The sequence below is a fragment of the Pezoporus occidentalis genome, unplaced genomic scaffold, assembly GCF_034315485.1.
Source record: "Pezoporus occidentalis ecotype Australia unplaced genomic scaffold, CSIRO_AGI_Poc_V1 ctg27, whole genome shotgun sequence".
Lineage (NCBI taxonomy): Eukaryota > Metazoa > Chordata > Aves > Psittaciformes > Psittacidae > Pezoporus > Pezoporus occidentalis.
In genome coordinates this window covers 2,943,011-2,956,541 of record NW_026914611.1, presented here as the reverse complement: position 1 = coordinate 2,956,541, position 13,531 = coordinate 2,943,011, and the positions used below count along the sequence as shown (strand labels likewise).

Genomic DNA, 13,531 nt, shown 5'->3' with positions numbered 1-13,531 from the left:
AGCTGTTAAATAATTGCTAAAAAGTTGATAAGTAGATTCCTCAGATTAATTTCCTTTTTAATTAAATAATGCAAATATACTTTAAGTGATTCAAATTGTCTTTAAAGAGGACAATTACCAAGTTATCACTTTTAACATTAAAAAGAAATTTATGAGTAAAGTATAAGTTCCTGGACACCATGACTTTTCTGATTGCTTTGAGAGGAAAAACGGGATATAAATTCCAGAAGACAACTTGTTTTCCACAAAGTTGAAGTACTCCTCTAGTATTTTACTCAGTAGATTTCTGAAGAGGAGCAGAAAATTTTAGAATTTACTGTCTGGGAACTTTTAAGAAATTATACTGTATAATTTAATTAAAATAATGCATAGTCAGTGGGGTGTTTTATTTTTGTTTGTTTGGGTTTTTTTTTACCCTGTACAGCTAAAGTGTCTGAAGTATCTCTCATGTGAGGAAAGGCTGAGGGAGCTGGGACTGTTTAGCCTGGAGAAGAATCTCATCAATGTATATAAATACCAGAAGGGAGGGTACAAAAAAGGACAGAGCCAGGTTTTTTTCAGTGGTGTCCAGTAACAGGACCAGAAGCAATGGACACAAATACAGGAGGTTCCCTGTGAGCATAAGGAAACACTAACTGGAACAGTGACGAAGCACTAAAATCAGTTTCCCAGTGAGGTTATAGAGTCTCCATCGTTGGAGATATTCAAAAGCTGTGTACACAAGGTCCTGGGCAACAGGCTATAAGTTGCCCTCCTTTAGCAGGAAGACTGGAGCAGATGACCTTTGACAGTCCTTTCCAATCTCAACCATGCTGTGATTATATGAAAAGGTTACATATAAAGATTACAGAAAGTGAAGTGACTTTCCAAAGGGCATCAGCACAGCTGGGATTGAAAAGGATGACTTGTATCCTCAGCAGCTATCTGTAGACCAGTCTTCTAATAGTGAGTACCCAACACTGGTTCCTGTTATTGCTGAGGGGAGTGTGTGTTTATGTCCCAGCCTTTTTTTCTAATAGTCTGCATTCTGGGGAGGGGGAGTCCATTTATTTTATTACTGTTTGGCCTATCTTCACTTTCAGCAGTTTTGGAAGAAGGATCCTGGATTTTGGCAGCTCTCTGTGGGTTAATTTTATGTGTTTAGGCAGGGATAATTGTAGGGGGGAAGGGGAATTAATAGCTCTTCCTACTTGAGCAGTTTTTTCGTGGGATTATTCATTTGCCTGTTTGTTTTTCTTAAATCTGGATCCCTGTTGCCAGCTGCTTCTGGAAGCTTCCAGGAGCTCCTGCCAGTAAGTGTCACCTGCAGCCATTTCCTGGTAGGATGGTTCTTGCCCCGAGATGTCCTCCTTCTCCCACTGTAGTTGACAGGACATGGGAGATCCTGGGCCTGGCTGCTGAGTTCAATCTAAATAAAATACACATTAAATGTATTGCAAAAGCTGGTGCAAATGGGTTTAAGGCTCTACTGATTTAATGTGAACCTAACTGTTTTTCTCTTAATTATTTGCTGTTAGTCTTGAAGTTTTCAAAAATGTTTTTGTATGCTAACAAAAAAAACAGCTTGATTGTTTTTCATGTCACATGGTGCTATTTAAGAGATAATAATGGTAATAGGCAGTTGTGGGATATTTTAGGGCACACATAGTCAGCAAGTGAAATTAGATTGCTAGGGACAGAGCAATGTTATAAGATTAGCTTATCCAACAACTGCCACTAACTAAACTATATGACTTTTATACAAAGCATCAGCTAGAATGTGTCCCTGTAATATTTGTGTAATATGTGTAGCAGTTTTACAGCTTTTAAGGAAGGATGAAATCACTTTCATCATACATCAGAAATACTGCAAATGATGCTTCTAGAAAACTAACATCTGCAGATTTATGATAAATGAAGATGATTAACATAAAATGATCACTGTATTGATCACAAACAACTCTTCTTGATTAAAAAGCAGACAACAGAGTAACATTGCAAAATGTGAAAACTGTATCTTTGCACTAGTAAGTTACCTGCATAAAGGTAAAACAGTTAAGCATATAGACTGATCATTCATCAAGGACTTGATCCCAGTCACAGTTAAGTCAAAAGGCTGCTATTTAAATAGGTGGAGCTGCCTCTTGAGGTAGAAATCCCCATACACAGTGTCAGTTACAATAGCACAATTCCTGTCCAAGTATGAGCATTGTACCTGGGTAACAAGATTTCAGGACGCTGTTTTGGATTTTCTTTAAAAATTCCCTTTACACTTTTCCCCATCACTTGGCAATTCATTCTAAAAATGGGAGATTTTTAATGCATGAAATGTGATGTTTGTTTTTCAGTTAATAAATCTGGAATAACATTGTTAGTAATAATTAAAATAGTGAAAGTCTTGTGCCAACTGCTTTATCTGACATGGTTTAAATAGCAATATTTGTATCCTCAGCTCTTAAATCGTCTGCAGAGACAGGAAAATAATTACATGGTATGAAGTTCATTCTGTTCTGTGGTGAATATAATCAATCCCTGATCATGATGTTCCTTAGCATGATTAAGGGAAAGTAAGTGGATGTATTTCACCTTAGAGATCAAGACACACAGTTCATGTTCACTAAGTACCCTGACATCTTGTCCAGCAAGTTTCTTTATGTCAGGATATGATTTATTCTTTATTGTCAGCAGAGGTCAAAAATGACAACAGGTAACACTGCAGATTTTCCTTGCATTCACAAAAAGAAGTTATGCTGATTAAAGGTATTCACAGGCTAGGAACAAAACCTGTACTTAAAACTCTAAAATTAGTTTCTGGATGCTAAAATTCTATCTATCTGAGTTGTGAGTTCTAAAGAGTAGGAGAACCTCTACATAAAAAAATAAATTCATGTTAGAGTATGTGAAACATGAGTGCTGTTGTAAATTGCCCATGGATCAATGGAAGGATCAATGCCACCAATCCTTTCAACACTCATGTTGCTTTCTAAGACAAAGTATTGTGAAGAGTTTGGAAACTGAAGCACTTGGAACACAAATATATGCAATTTTATAGATTACATGACTTCTCTGTGAAAGAGATGTTCCTTGGTGACTAGTCATTTCAAATTATACTAATGTTGTCTTTAAAATTCTCTGGTTATGTGGCTGTCAGAAAGTTAAACTAGATAAATGCAACATACAAAATCTTTCTGGAAAGAGTAAAATGTCACCGTCTTCAATGTATGGTATCTTGAGTAGATGACGTCGGATACGTTTGCTGCATATGCTGGACTATGAAAGAGGAAAACATCTGTAGGTAATAGGTAGATTGACTTAATGTCTATGTTGCAAGAAATAGTAAAGGAGCCCATTTTATGGATTATGAAATAATTTATTTACATAGCTCTAGTTAGGTATCTATTCTATGCAATTGCTTAGCTTTCCTGGGTTCAGCAGTAGCAGTCATTTTTCTGCTTCTTAGTGGCTGCTACAGTGCTGTGGGTTTGACTTTCAGCTTGGGAACAGCACTGATAACGCCGATGTTTTTAGTTGCTGCTCAGTAATGTTTACTCTGACCAAGGACTTTCTGAGTCTCATGCCCTGCCGGGGAGGAGGGGAAGCTGGGAGGAAGCAGAAACATGACACCTGACCTAAACTAACCAAAGAGGTATTCCATACCACAGCACGTCATGCCCGATGTATAAACTGGGGACAGTTACCTGGAAGGGCTAGGTCACTTGCTCAGTTGGGCTGGGTATTGGTTGGTGGGTGGTGAGCGATTATATTCTCTTCCCTTGTTATTTCCCTTATTATTATTATTGGTGGTAGCAGTAGTGGTTTTGTGTTATACCTTAGTTACTGGACTGTTCTTATCTCAACCCGTGGGAGTTACTGGGGGGGGGGGGGGGAGACTGCATGGTTCTGATTTACAGCTGGGCTTAAACCATGACATTACCCCACATCCATGGTTAATACTGAATTACTTTAACAAGATTCTTAGCATGAAATCTTACATACTCATATTTATCAGCAAATTTAATAATCTTGGTTTAAGTTGTAAAATATATTTGTCAGACTAGCCTCAGAATCAACGTGATTCTTCTACTATGTTTAGTTAGTGCGGGGATAATACTTCTGCTTTATCTCAGAGACTTGTGAAAGAAGATGTATTATTGTTTATGAAGCACTCAGATGCTAAAATGAGTGCCATAAAGATTGATAAAAAAATTAATAGTCCTGTCTTTGAACAAGATTTTAAACAGTGTAGAGTAAATAATAATGCCGGGGGACAGCTATAGACTAGTGAAAAGAAAATAGCTTCTAATTAAACAGTCATAATCCAGCCTGCACATGAATAAAAGTATATCTTCTGTTGAGGAGGGGTAGAAGAATAGGTGATACATATGTGAGTAAAGAGTGAACTATACTACATGAACATCAGGGAGAGCAATTACATTTTGTGTGTGTTCTAAATGCTGTAATTTCCCAATACCTCAGTTGACTAGCATCCTTGGATAAGGCCTTGGGAGAAAACCATTGCTTTAGAAGTTTCAGCGCCAAAGGCACAAAATCAATAGGGCACATGAAACATGAAAAGTCATCTCAATGTTATTTGAGCCACAATTTTTGTCATTTTGTCTTTTCCTGTTAAGAAATAAGTAATTTTAACAGATACTCTGGATCAAAATATAGCATTATAATCAGTATACAAATAAATCACAGGTTTTTAAGCTCATATTCAGCAAATTATTGAATCATTAATATGAACATATTAATCATATGAATTTTTAACACATTACCTTATATAGTTTTCAAAATCTGAACCTTGTATTTTAAAACTCAAGTAGTTAAACAGAAGCACATCAAGATATGGGGTTTTATTTGTAGTGTGTATTTTGGTAGAGAGTATTTTAAAACAAAGTGGTGAAGCTTGGAAAAGATAATTCTCCCTAGGAATAAGTTGAAAGCAAGCCAAGAAAAACAAACAAGCAAGAAATATCAAACAGTAGAGCAGAAGAGACAAACTATAAATAGAGTGACAGTTAAGTACTTTCCAACCATTTTTACTAGAATTTTTAAGAAATTTTGGTAAGAATTCTAAGTAGGATTTACAGATAAGTATAATGCAGTTGTACTTATGTATTTATTATTAAAAAAAAATCCCCAAACTTACTTTCTACCCAGCAACACAACAATGATCACGTTACTGACTGACTCCTTGTTAGTAACTCCCTTTATTTTATTTTGTCATCTTAAATTTCTATAAGCAGCCATGTTTCATCTTTTGAGGAGTGCTATGGTTTGAGTAACAGTGTTCAGAATACATAACTATGAACACAGGCAACTGAGATACTTCTGCTTTTGTCTTTAAATATTCACAACAACAGATAAAAACTGTTCACAGAGAAGAAAGAGAAGAAAAAACATATTATATTTATTAGACTGTCTTGCTTGATTTCTTTCTCTTTTTAATGTGCTGCAGGAGCTCTGTTTGCAGTCTTATGCCTTGTCATATTTTATTAGCCTAAGGTTTTCTAATTCTGTTTTTAATTCTTTAAAGCTGTCATCAGTTGATATAATATTTATGTTTTAGAACTTCATTAGGTTTTTCCAGGCTAGGGAAAGTGTCATCTTCATGTGTTGAAAACACTGATTAAAAAATAATCATTGATTAAAAAAAATCACTTAATTTCCTACATGAATTCCTATTTAGTAAGACACACATACACTTAATTTTTGAATCATTAATACTGCTACCACTTAAATTGGTATTAAGTCTGGAGTGATACTGTTAACGTCTGTGGTTTTACCTTCTGTCAGCTAATCAAAGTTATGGTTGCACTTTTCAGGGTCGGACTTTTCCCTGATCTATAGGTGTCAATGATGAATGTAGTTTATCGAGGCCTGTTCAAATATATTTTTATGTAACTTGCATGTGCTTATTAGCTTTGATGGCAGCTCATAACAGCAACTTTTTTAGCATGACTGTCCATTTAGTAGTAGTGCGTTGCACTAGATATAGACATCCTATACCAAATATAATTCAAGTTGTCAGTTCTTTTTTTTAAGAACCATGGCTTTGGATGAGTCTAATTAAAAGATGATGTTCATATCCCTGAATGGGAATTCTACCAACATAAATACTAAAATACAGTTAACTGGTTTCCTCTATCCTAGACCCTACAGCAAGAATACACCTGTGGAATAAATAAGTAACGTGGTAGTTTCAAAAATAACTGTGAAATAAGTCTGCATAAAATATTAAGCAGACCTTAAAATCAAAGCAGCAGGCTGAGTACACTATTGACAGTAAAAGGGTAAACATTTTTTCGCTGCTGTTATGAAGTCCTGTGCAATGAAAAGAAAGCAGATTAAGTACTATTGGAAGCAGTTCCTTATAAATGCGAAGTGGTTGTCCTTTGAAACTTTACATTTAAGGAATCAAGAAAGGTTATTCAGTCAATGAATAATTAAAGTGTTCTCTGAAAAGTGAAACAGCTAGACTTTCCATATTGTTTTCACAGTGCCTGATACTCATTTTGGTTACAAACTTTAGAAAATGGCATTATTGATTCCCAAGAATGAAAAATTCAAATTAAGTATCTATTTCATCACAAATAGCGTTTTAGAGAATTATTACGATAACCTGGTAATACTTTAAAACGTGCTGCTGAAGAAAGTGGTACAGTCATTCTTAGCAAAAATATATACCATTTCTGCTGAAACTGTATGAAACATTCATACAGCAGTGAAAGGTGAAGAATACATACTGATTTTTATGGTGGTTTGTGATTGCCTTATGAGAAACATTTTGAAGTCTTTTGTAGGTACCTGTACAAGAACATACTGGTACCAAATACACCCTTAAACCTGTTCATTGAGTGCTTCTTCACCACCAGCAAATAAATCCAAAATATTTTAACAAATTAGTCAATGGACTGGAAGAATTATGAATTCTGACTTTCATTGTTAATTAAAATCTGTCAGTTTGAAGTTTTTGAGAAGTTTTTCTAAATTGTATTACATGCATTATTTGCTGTGAATTCTTAGTACCTGACAGTAATTTCTTTGTCAAAAAAATAAAATAAAAAGAATAAATACAAACTGAATAAATACAGACATTGTTTCAAGCATGGGAAAGTAAATGGAGGAAAAGCCAAGCATGCAAACATGTTGAAATTCTTAGAAGTTCTTCCCCCCCCCAAAAAAAAAAAAAAAAAAAGTGTATGCACATACTTACTTTATGGACTAGGAATAGAATTGAGAGCATGTCTGGGTAGATGAGGTATAGTGGAAGTATAAATCTTAACAAATACGAGCTTCAGCGTTTTTTAAATTAAGCTGGCAAGTAATTGCCTTAGTGTATCCTTTAAATATTTTCTTTTCATTCTGTAGTATACTCATGTATTGACCTAACGCACCTTTGTTTCAATGGTAATTGCTTTATATAAGAATATGTTTTTATTACTTATATTTTATAATTAACTGTAGCAGGTAGTGCCATATTCTGTCATGGTCAGCTAATAGGTTTCTCTTTGTGCTTTCTGGATAATGTAAAATTCCTAGGGGAGAAACTCAAATGTGAACATTTTTTTTTTAATTTCATGCTAATAAGCACCTTTAAAATTAGAACTGAAAATTAGACTTTCTTATCCCAGAATTTCTTGCAGTGCATTGTACAATGTAATAGTATTGTTCTGCAAGATGCGAATATAAATTTTCAGTAAATCCAAGAAAAATGGTCCTTTGTCATTCAAGCGTTCGAAAAATATCCCAGTAACTGAAATTGTAGTAAGGACAAATAAAACTGATTTCCCAAATCTTTAAATTTTAAAACAGATGCTTTTCTCTCTCCAGGTAATTTTTTTCCTTTTTCCTGATCTGGGAATGAAAGGTGAAAATGTAGCAGTGAACATCAGTCCTCTGTATTACCTCTTACAACTGTCTGGCAATTCAGTAGAGCAGAGAGCTTAGATACTTTTCAAGTTTTGGTTATTTTGTGGGGGGGATTGTTTTGTTTGTGGCTTTTGGGTTTTTTGTTTGTGTTTTTTTGTTTGTTTGTTTTTTTTTTTAAATATGTATTTTGTTTATTTAAAGTGTCTAGTACTGAGTTAAGGCAAAACAGCCTTCCTAAAATAAGAAACAAAGTTCTTTATATAGTCAATAAATAGCTTTGTAACTTTTTCAACTGCTGTTTATGATCCAACCCTACCATTTCACATATCAGGATGCAAGTGCTCTGAAGATAAAGTATTGCTGTTATACTATTAAGTTATGTACACAGTGATTATAGTAGCAAGTTCAAAGAGACATCTCAGCATTGTAAAAGGCCTACTGTTATCATTCCTGAAGCATCTATAGAAATACTACATTATTTATACATATTGGTTTCAGCGAATAAGGTCTCCTTTATTTAATTTTGCAATACCTGTACACATCTAAAACATTGTCCTTCATAAGACTGGAAAAAAGATTGTAAAAAAAAAAAAATTCATATGAGAAAAAATAAGGTGTTTGCTTAGTAAAATGTCAGTTCCCTAAATCCAAGTGTACTTAACACAGTCCTTCATTCTCTACTGAAATTGTACCTGTCACTTGGATAATATGATTTTTTTTGTTTGAAATACTTGGTAATATCTTCAGGGCATGAAAGTTGTCCTTGATTGTCTTTTATAAACATTCTTCTGTTATACTCTGCTGCAAAATAGAGATTATGAAATGAGATGTTTGATTTTACAGCAGTACTTTTGACTGTGGGCTATCTCATATTAACCAATATCTGAGCAGTTGTCAATCCTTCACTCTTCTGCAGCTGATGTCTTTAAAATGTGCAAAGTATTTCTATCCTCCTTATCTCTTTGCTGTGTTTTACAAGTCTTATTTTAATACAGATAATCTTCTGAAAACTTGTTGTTTGAAGACTGCCCTTCTTAAAATACATCCTTTCCATTCCTGTTAGGGTAGTGCTGATAGACTACAGTTAGGTTGATAAATGATACAGATTGCTGTGGGACAGCCTACATTAATTCTATTAAACGTATTCAGAACAGGGCGGTTATACACATTCTATTGGGAATGTTTCTTAATATAAGCCAACTCTACACTCATGAAAAATATTCACTGGGAGAGCTGGCATAAACAAAAGTTCTGACAGATACTGATCTAACCTTTTAAGAATATGTGCATGCTCAAGTTCCTGTGCTGGGAAACATTCCCTGTCAATGTATGTCAGGGCTAGCTGATGACTTAAAGAAACAGATATTGGCATTTGAAACACACATAGTTAAAGTGACACATAGAACTTTGAAGATTTAGCCTGTTGTCAGTTGGTTTTCAGAAGATAGTGGATTTTCTCTTACGAGAAGTTAAAATAGTTTTTGCTAAGGTGTTGGGCAGGGGGAGCATCAGTAAAACATACAGTTCCTGTGTTTGTGCATTTTATTTCAACAGATTGATTGAGGTATGTCTACCCAGTGCAGCATTCTAACCTGCTTCATACTGGAACATTCCTTGCCCATCCCACCATGTACAGATTAACTGGAACTTCCAGTCTGTTACTTCAGGCTAAGTAGTTTGCTTGGAAACCTGGTCACAGATTTAAGGGTGGTCAGCACATTGGTCTGGATATGGTATATGCTGCGACTACAAGTGGTGGAGCTATCAAGTACTTTCAAATACAGTTTACATAGAATTGCACAAAATTCTAGCTCTTGAGATACACAAGGCATTGGAGAGACAGGCAGAAGGATTTTTTATCTTAAAACAGAAAAAAATTTTAGCATTCATCTTGTGTACCAAAGAGCAGGAGTCAGTGTGTTACGTAATCAAACCCTACAAAAAAGTGACGGAAACAAACACAAAATAAGCTTTTAGAAGCAATCAAAACCAAATAACAAAATAAAAAAGCTAGAAATATATTATCATTATAAATAATTTTATAAACACCAGTAAACTCTTATAAACAGATATCTAACCATTAAAAGGGTCATTTTAGGTAGTGTAGAAATTTTATTTTCCTGTACCACTTGATTAAAAAGTATCTATAAGTGAAAAATGAAAACCATGGTAAATTAAAATACTGCAAATAAACCTGCACTAATGGACTTACTATCTGATTTTGATACCACACATGAGATTAGTAGAAAGGAAGTACAATGTATAATGCTAATAACAAAATTAGACACCTAAATGAAATTTAATACTTATAGCCATTAGCAAGAAGTACTGTTTCACAGGAAGAACTTTAAATGCTGAGCTATTTATCTATGATATTGATCCAGATAATGATGACTTACACTTGCTTTGTTCTGAGAAACAATGCGAGAGATTTGAAAAATCAATAATTTTTCACCTTGGACTTATTCATAGTACACCTGAACTATTTCTATCTAGTTACCATTGAATTACAAAATTATTTCTTTAGAGAATGCTCACATTGTCCTAAACATTAAGCATGATTTGTTATGACCTCAGTCATGAATAAATCACACCATTAGCGTAATGTAGCATGCAATATATCACATGCACAAAAAAAACCAACCCACAAAACCAAAAAAAAAAAAAAAAATACAAAACAGAACAAAACAAAACCCCAAACACCCAAAGCCAAACAACAAAAGCACCAAAAACCTGTAACAGCTTCTGATAACACTGGCGTTATGACACTTACAACATCTCCAGATGCTCTGGGAGGTACATTTCAAAATCACTTTTGACACCATAAATGGCCATTTGTTGACTTTCAGTGACCTTTGGATCAGGCTCAGCAGCTGAGGAGGTCTTTGAATCTCACAAACCTGCTTCAATGGCCCTTACTGCCCTTGAGTATTAGTTTTGTTCAGTGTACAGCTTTCCAGTACTTGTTAAGGCATTCCTCATTCCTCCAGTGAACCTGAATATCAAATTTGGGTTTTTGAACAAATACTGTGGCTGGGGAAGCTTTTTCTTGATAAGAATAAAATAAAAATTAGGAAAAAAAAAACAAAACACCAAAAAACCCAAACAGAAAAACCCCAACACAATACAAGGTCTGTTTGAAACATTAGAAAGCAAATTTCTTCAAATGTTCTAAGGTAAAGGAGTTCAATAAGCAGTAGGTTAGACAAGCTTACAGGTAAAATTGGGGAATGCTTTTGAGGGAAGCAACATGGATCTGTGTTTTTGCTTGAAAACCAAACCAAACAAAATGAAAATCTCACATAAACTCCACAAGTTCTATGGTTAAGAAAATACCCTTGTATTTTGTAATCTACATAGAAGTAAATTGACATTTTAATGGAAAAAGTCAGATTAAAAATACCATGGTTCTAAGAACACAAGTTAAGTATTGGAAGATATTCCAGTATCACACTGGAAAACAGTATGCTATCTATTCGCATAGGAGAAAGAATATTAAATGTACTTAATTTCTTAACCTTATACAAAGGGAAACTTAAGCTACTGCTGACATTTTGCTTCTAGCTGAAGTGCAGAATTGTGTGACTAAATTGATAACATTCAAAATGCTTGCACATATAAAAGAAGAAATGTAATGCATTGGATTACTGGAGTAACATGTACTGTGTAACCATGTCTGCTTTTACCTTTTCAAGATAGCTTCTCAATTACTTCAGCAGTTTCTATGGTCTCTTTTAAATAGCAAATGAAAAGGCTAATTGTCTCAAAATCAAAGAAATTAGGTAACAAACACTTGGAGGCAGAAAATATCCTCTGAAAGGTGAATGATTTGACAATACCCATATGAATAGTGTCATATTACAAGATGCAGAGACTCTTTTCTGATAATCCGGTTTATTATTGCAAAAACCGTTTGTTGATAATTAATATAAACATTTTTCTTGCTTCACCCCATAAAGTAGACAAAATATCCATTCTTTAAATTTGGAGAAATTCTCTAGATCTGAACAAATGCATGTGAAAGGTCTATAACTTCGTATTTCTTTCTGGGTCTCCAAACGTCTATATTAAATGGGTTGCCTCAGATCTCAGATTTATAAGCTTTCCACATTTGAAATTGATTCCTCTTCAATTTATTTCTTTTCAAAACGTGTCTGTTATATTTTCCCCATGCTAATTTTAAAATTGTTTTCGTAGAATGGTAGAAAAATATGATAATATCCACTGAAATTAAATAGATCTATTGTCAGCATTTTTTTCTCCTCAGTTTTTGTTCAACTTGTGTTCTTACCTAGCATAGAACTGAAACTAGTGATTTCTTCTCCAGTATATTCACTTTATCTTTCTGTGCTATAGATGTTAACAGACATAAAGAACACATTGTATGACATAATATTGAATAACAGTGTAATGTGTTTTATAGGTTTATAAAAAACCAGTGTTTCCATGTGATCTGTTAAAAAAATTGTTCAGTCTTTCGAAATTATAAAATTATTTTACCTAAAATGCATTTTTGTATATCTAAACAGCCTCAATACTGTCTTTCTTTTTCTGGCACAACTACTTTGTAGCATTGTGCCTTGCTTCTTTGATCATTGTCGATAGATAGATAGATAGATAGATAGATAGATAGATAGATAGATAGATAGATAGAAAGAAAGGTAGGTAGATAGATAGGTAGATAGAAAGGTAGATAGATATAGATACACATTCTTGAAAAACTGAATGAAAGTAAAGTGTGTATTTCAATCAGTAAAAGCAGATAATTTCAATTATAACTGAAATTATAATATATTTCCATTTAAGATGCAAGCTTTTGGATGCTTCTGCCTGTAAGATTTTTGTGTTATCTCTACTCTTATCATACAGATGCAGAAATTTCATATATTGGGAACAGTGATGTTCTTGGAATGATATTGTAGGGAAGAGTCAATAGAACAGAATAGAATGTTGACCTATTATGTTGTTAGCTACTGCCTGCAAGGTTTCACACATTCACTTACAGGTCACATGACAAGGTGGATAAAGGAGCTTTTTTTCTTCGTTAGGGTTTGGGTTTTTTTTCCTCCCCCTTAAATCCTTGATTAAAATAGTAGTTTACTATGAGAAATTATCTCCCAAGCATTATCCTTTGATCGATCTTTTACAGGTTCTTGATATTTTTCTGATAGCTTGATTATCTTGTCAGTGTTTATTATGTTTACTATTACCGGTTGACAACATTTTAGTAAAATAAATATAAATAAATATTTGTATTTAATTAAACAAAGTTGTGGGGTTTTTCATATGAACAATGTAATGTCAAATGACATTTTCATTGGTAATGTTCAATTTTGACAACTTTGTAGGCTTTGATCTTGTTTTTATCACTGTAATTGTTATGGTACATTGATAATAATGTTTTGTGTAAAAGCCTTTTATTGAACACAGTGTATTTAGATCTCTTTTAACACTATTTCATTACAAATTCTGCCTTCTTCTTGTATCAAGACAAAATTCAGTTTGCTTTTTTTAAATGAGCATTTAGTATGGAGGCCTACCTGCTGTAAAATCATAGCACCACATAAAAAAAAGACGCAATGTGTTCTCAAAAGGTCATTGAGCCACTGACTTCCCCAAAGGTAAATAATCTATGCTTAAACTATTCTTTTTGTTTGACCTGCTCTTTAAAATTCCA

The 13,531-nt window shown here is 33.9% G+C and overlaps 1 protein-coding gene and 1 long non-coding RNA gene across 2 annotated transcripts in view; one reads left to right on the top strand and one right to left on the bottom strand.

Moving 5' to 3' along the window:
* The window catches only part of LOC134166689 (T-cell activation Rho GTPase-activating protein-like), a 1,836,444-nt gene that overhangs the window by 794,396 nt on the left and 1,028,517 nt on the right, over window positions 1-13,531 (top strand). The gene's annotated exons all lie outside the window — the stretch shown is intronic.
* LOC134166770 (uncharacterized) lies at window positions 8,013-11,182 on the bottom strand. The gene is made up of 3 exons (XR_009965986.1): window positions 10,628-11,182; window positions 9,447-9,789; window positions 8,013-8,924 (listed from the first exon to the last, which is right to left on the bottom strand). It is a non-coding gene; the product is annotated as an uncharacterized LOC134166770 (long non-coding RNA).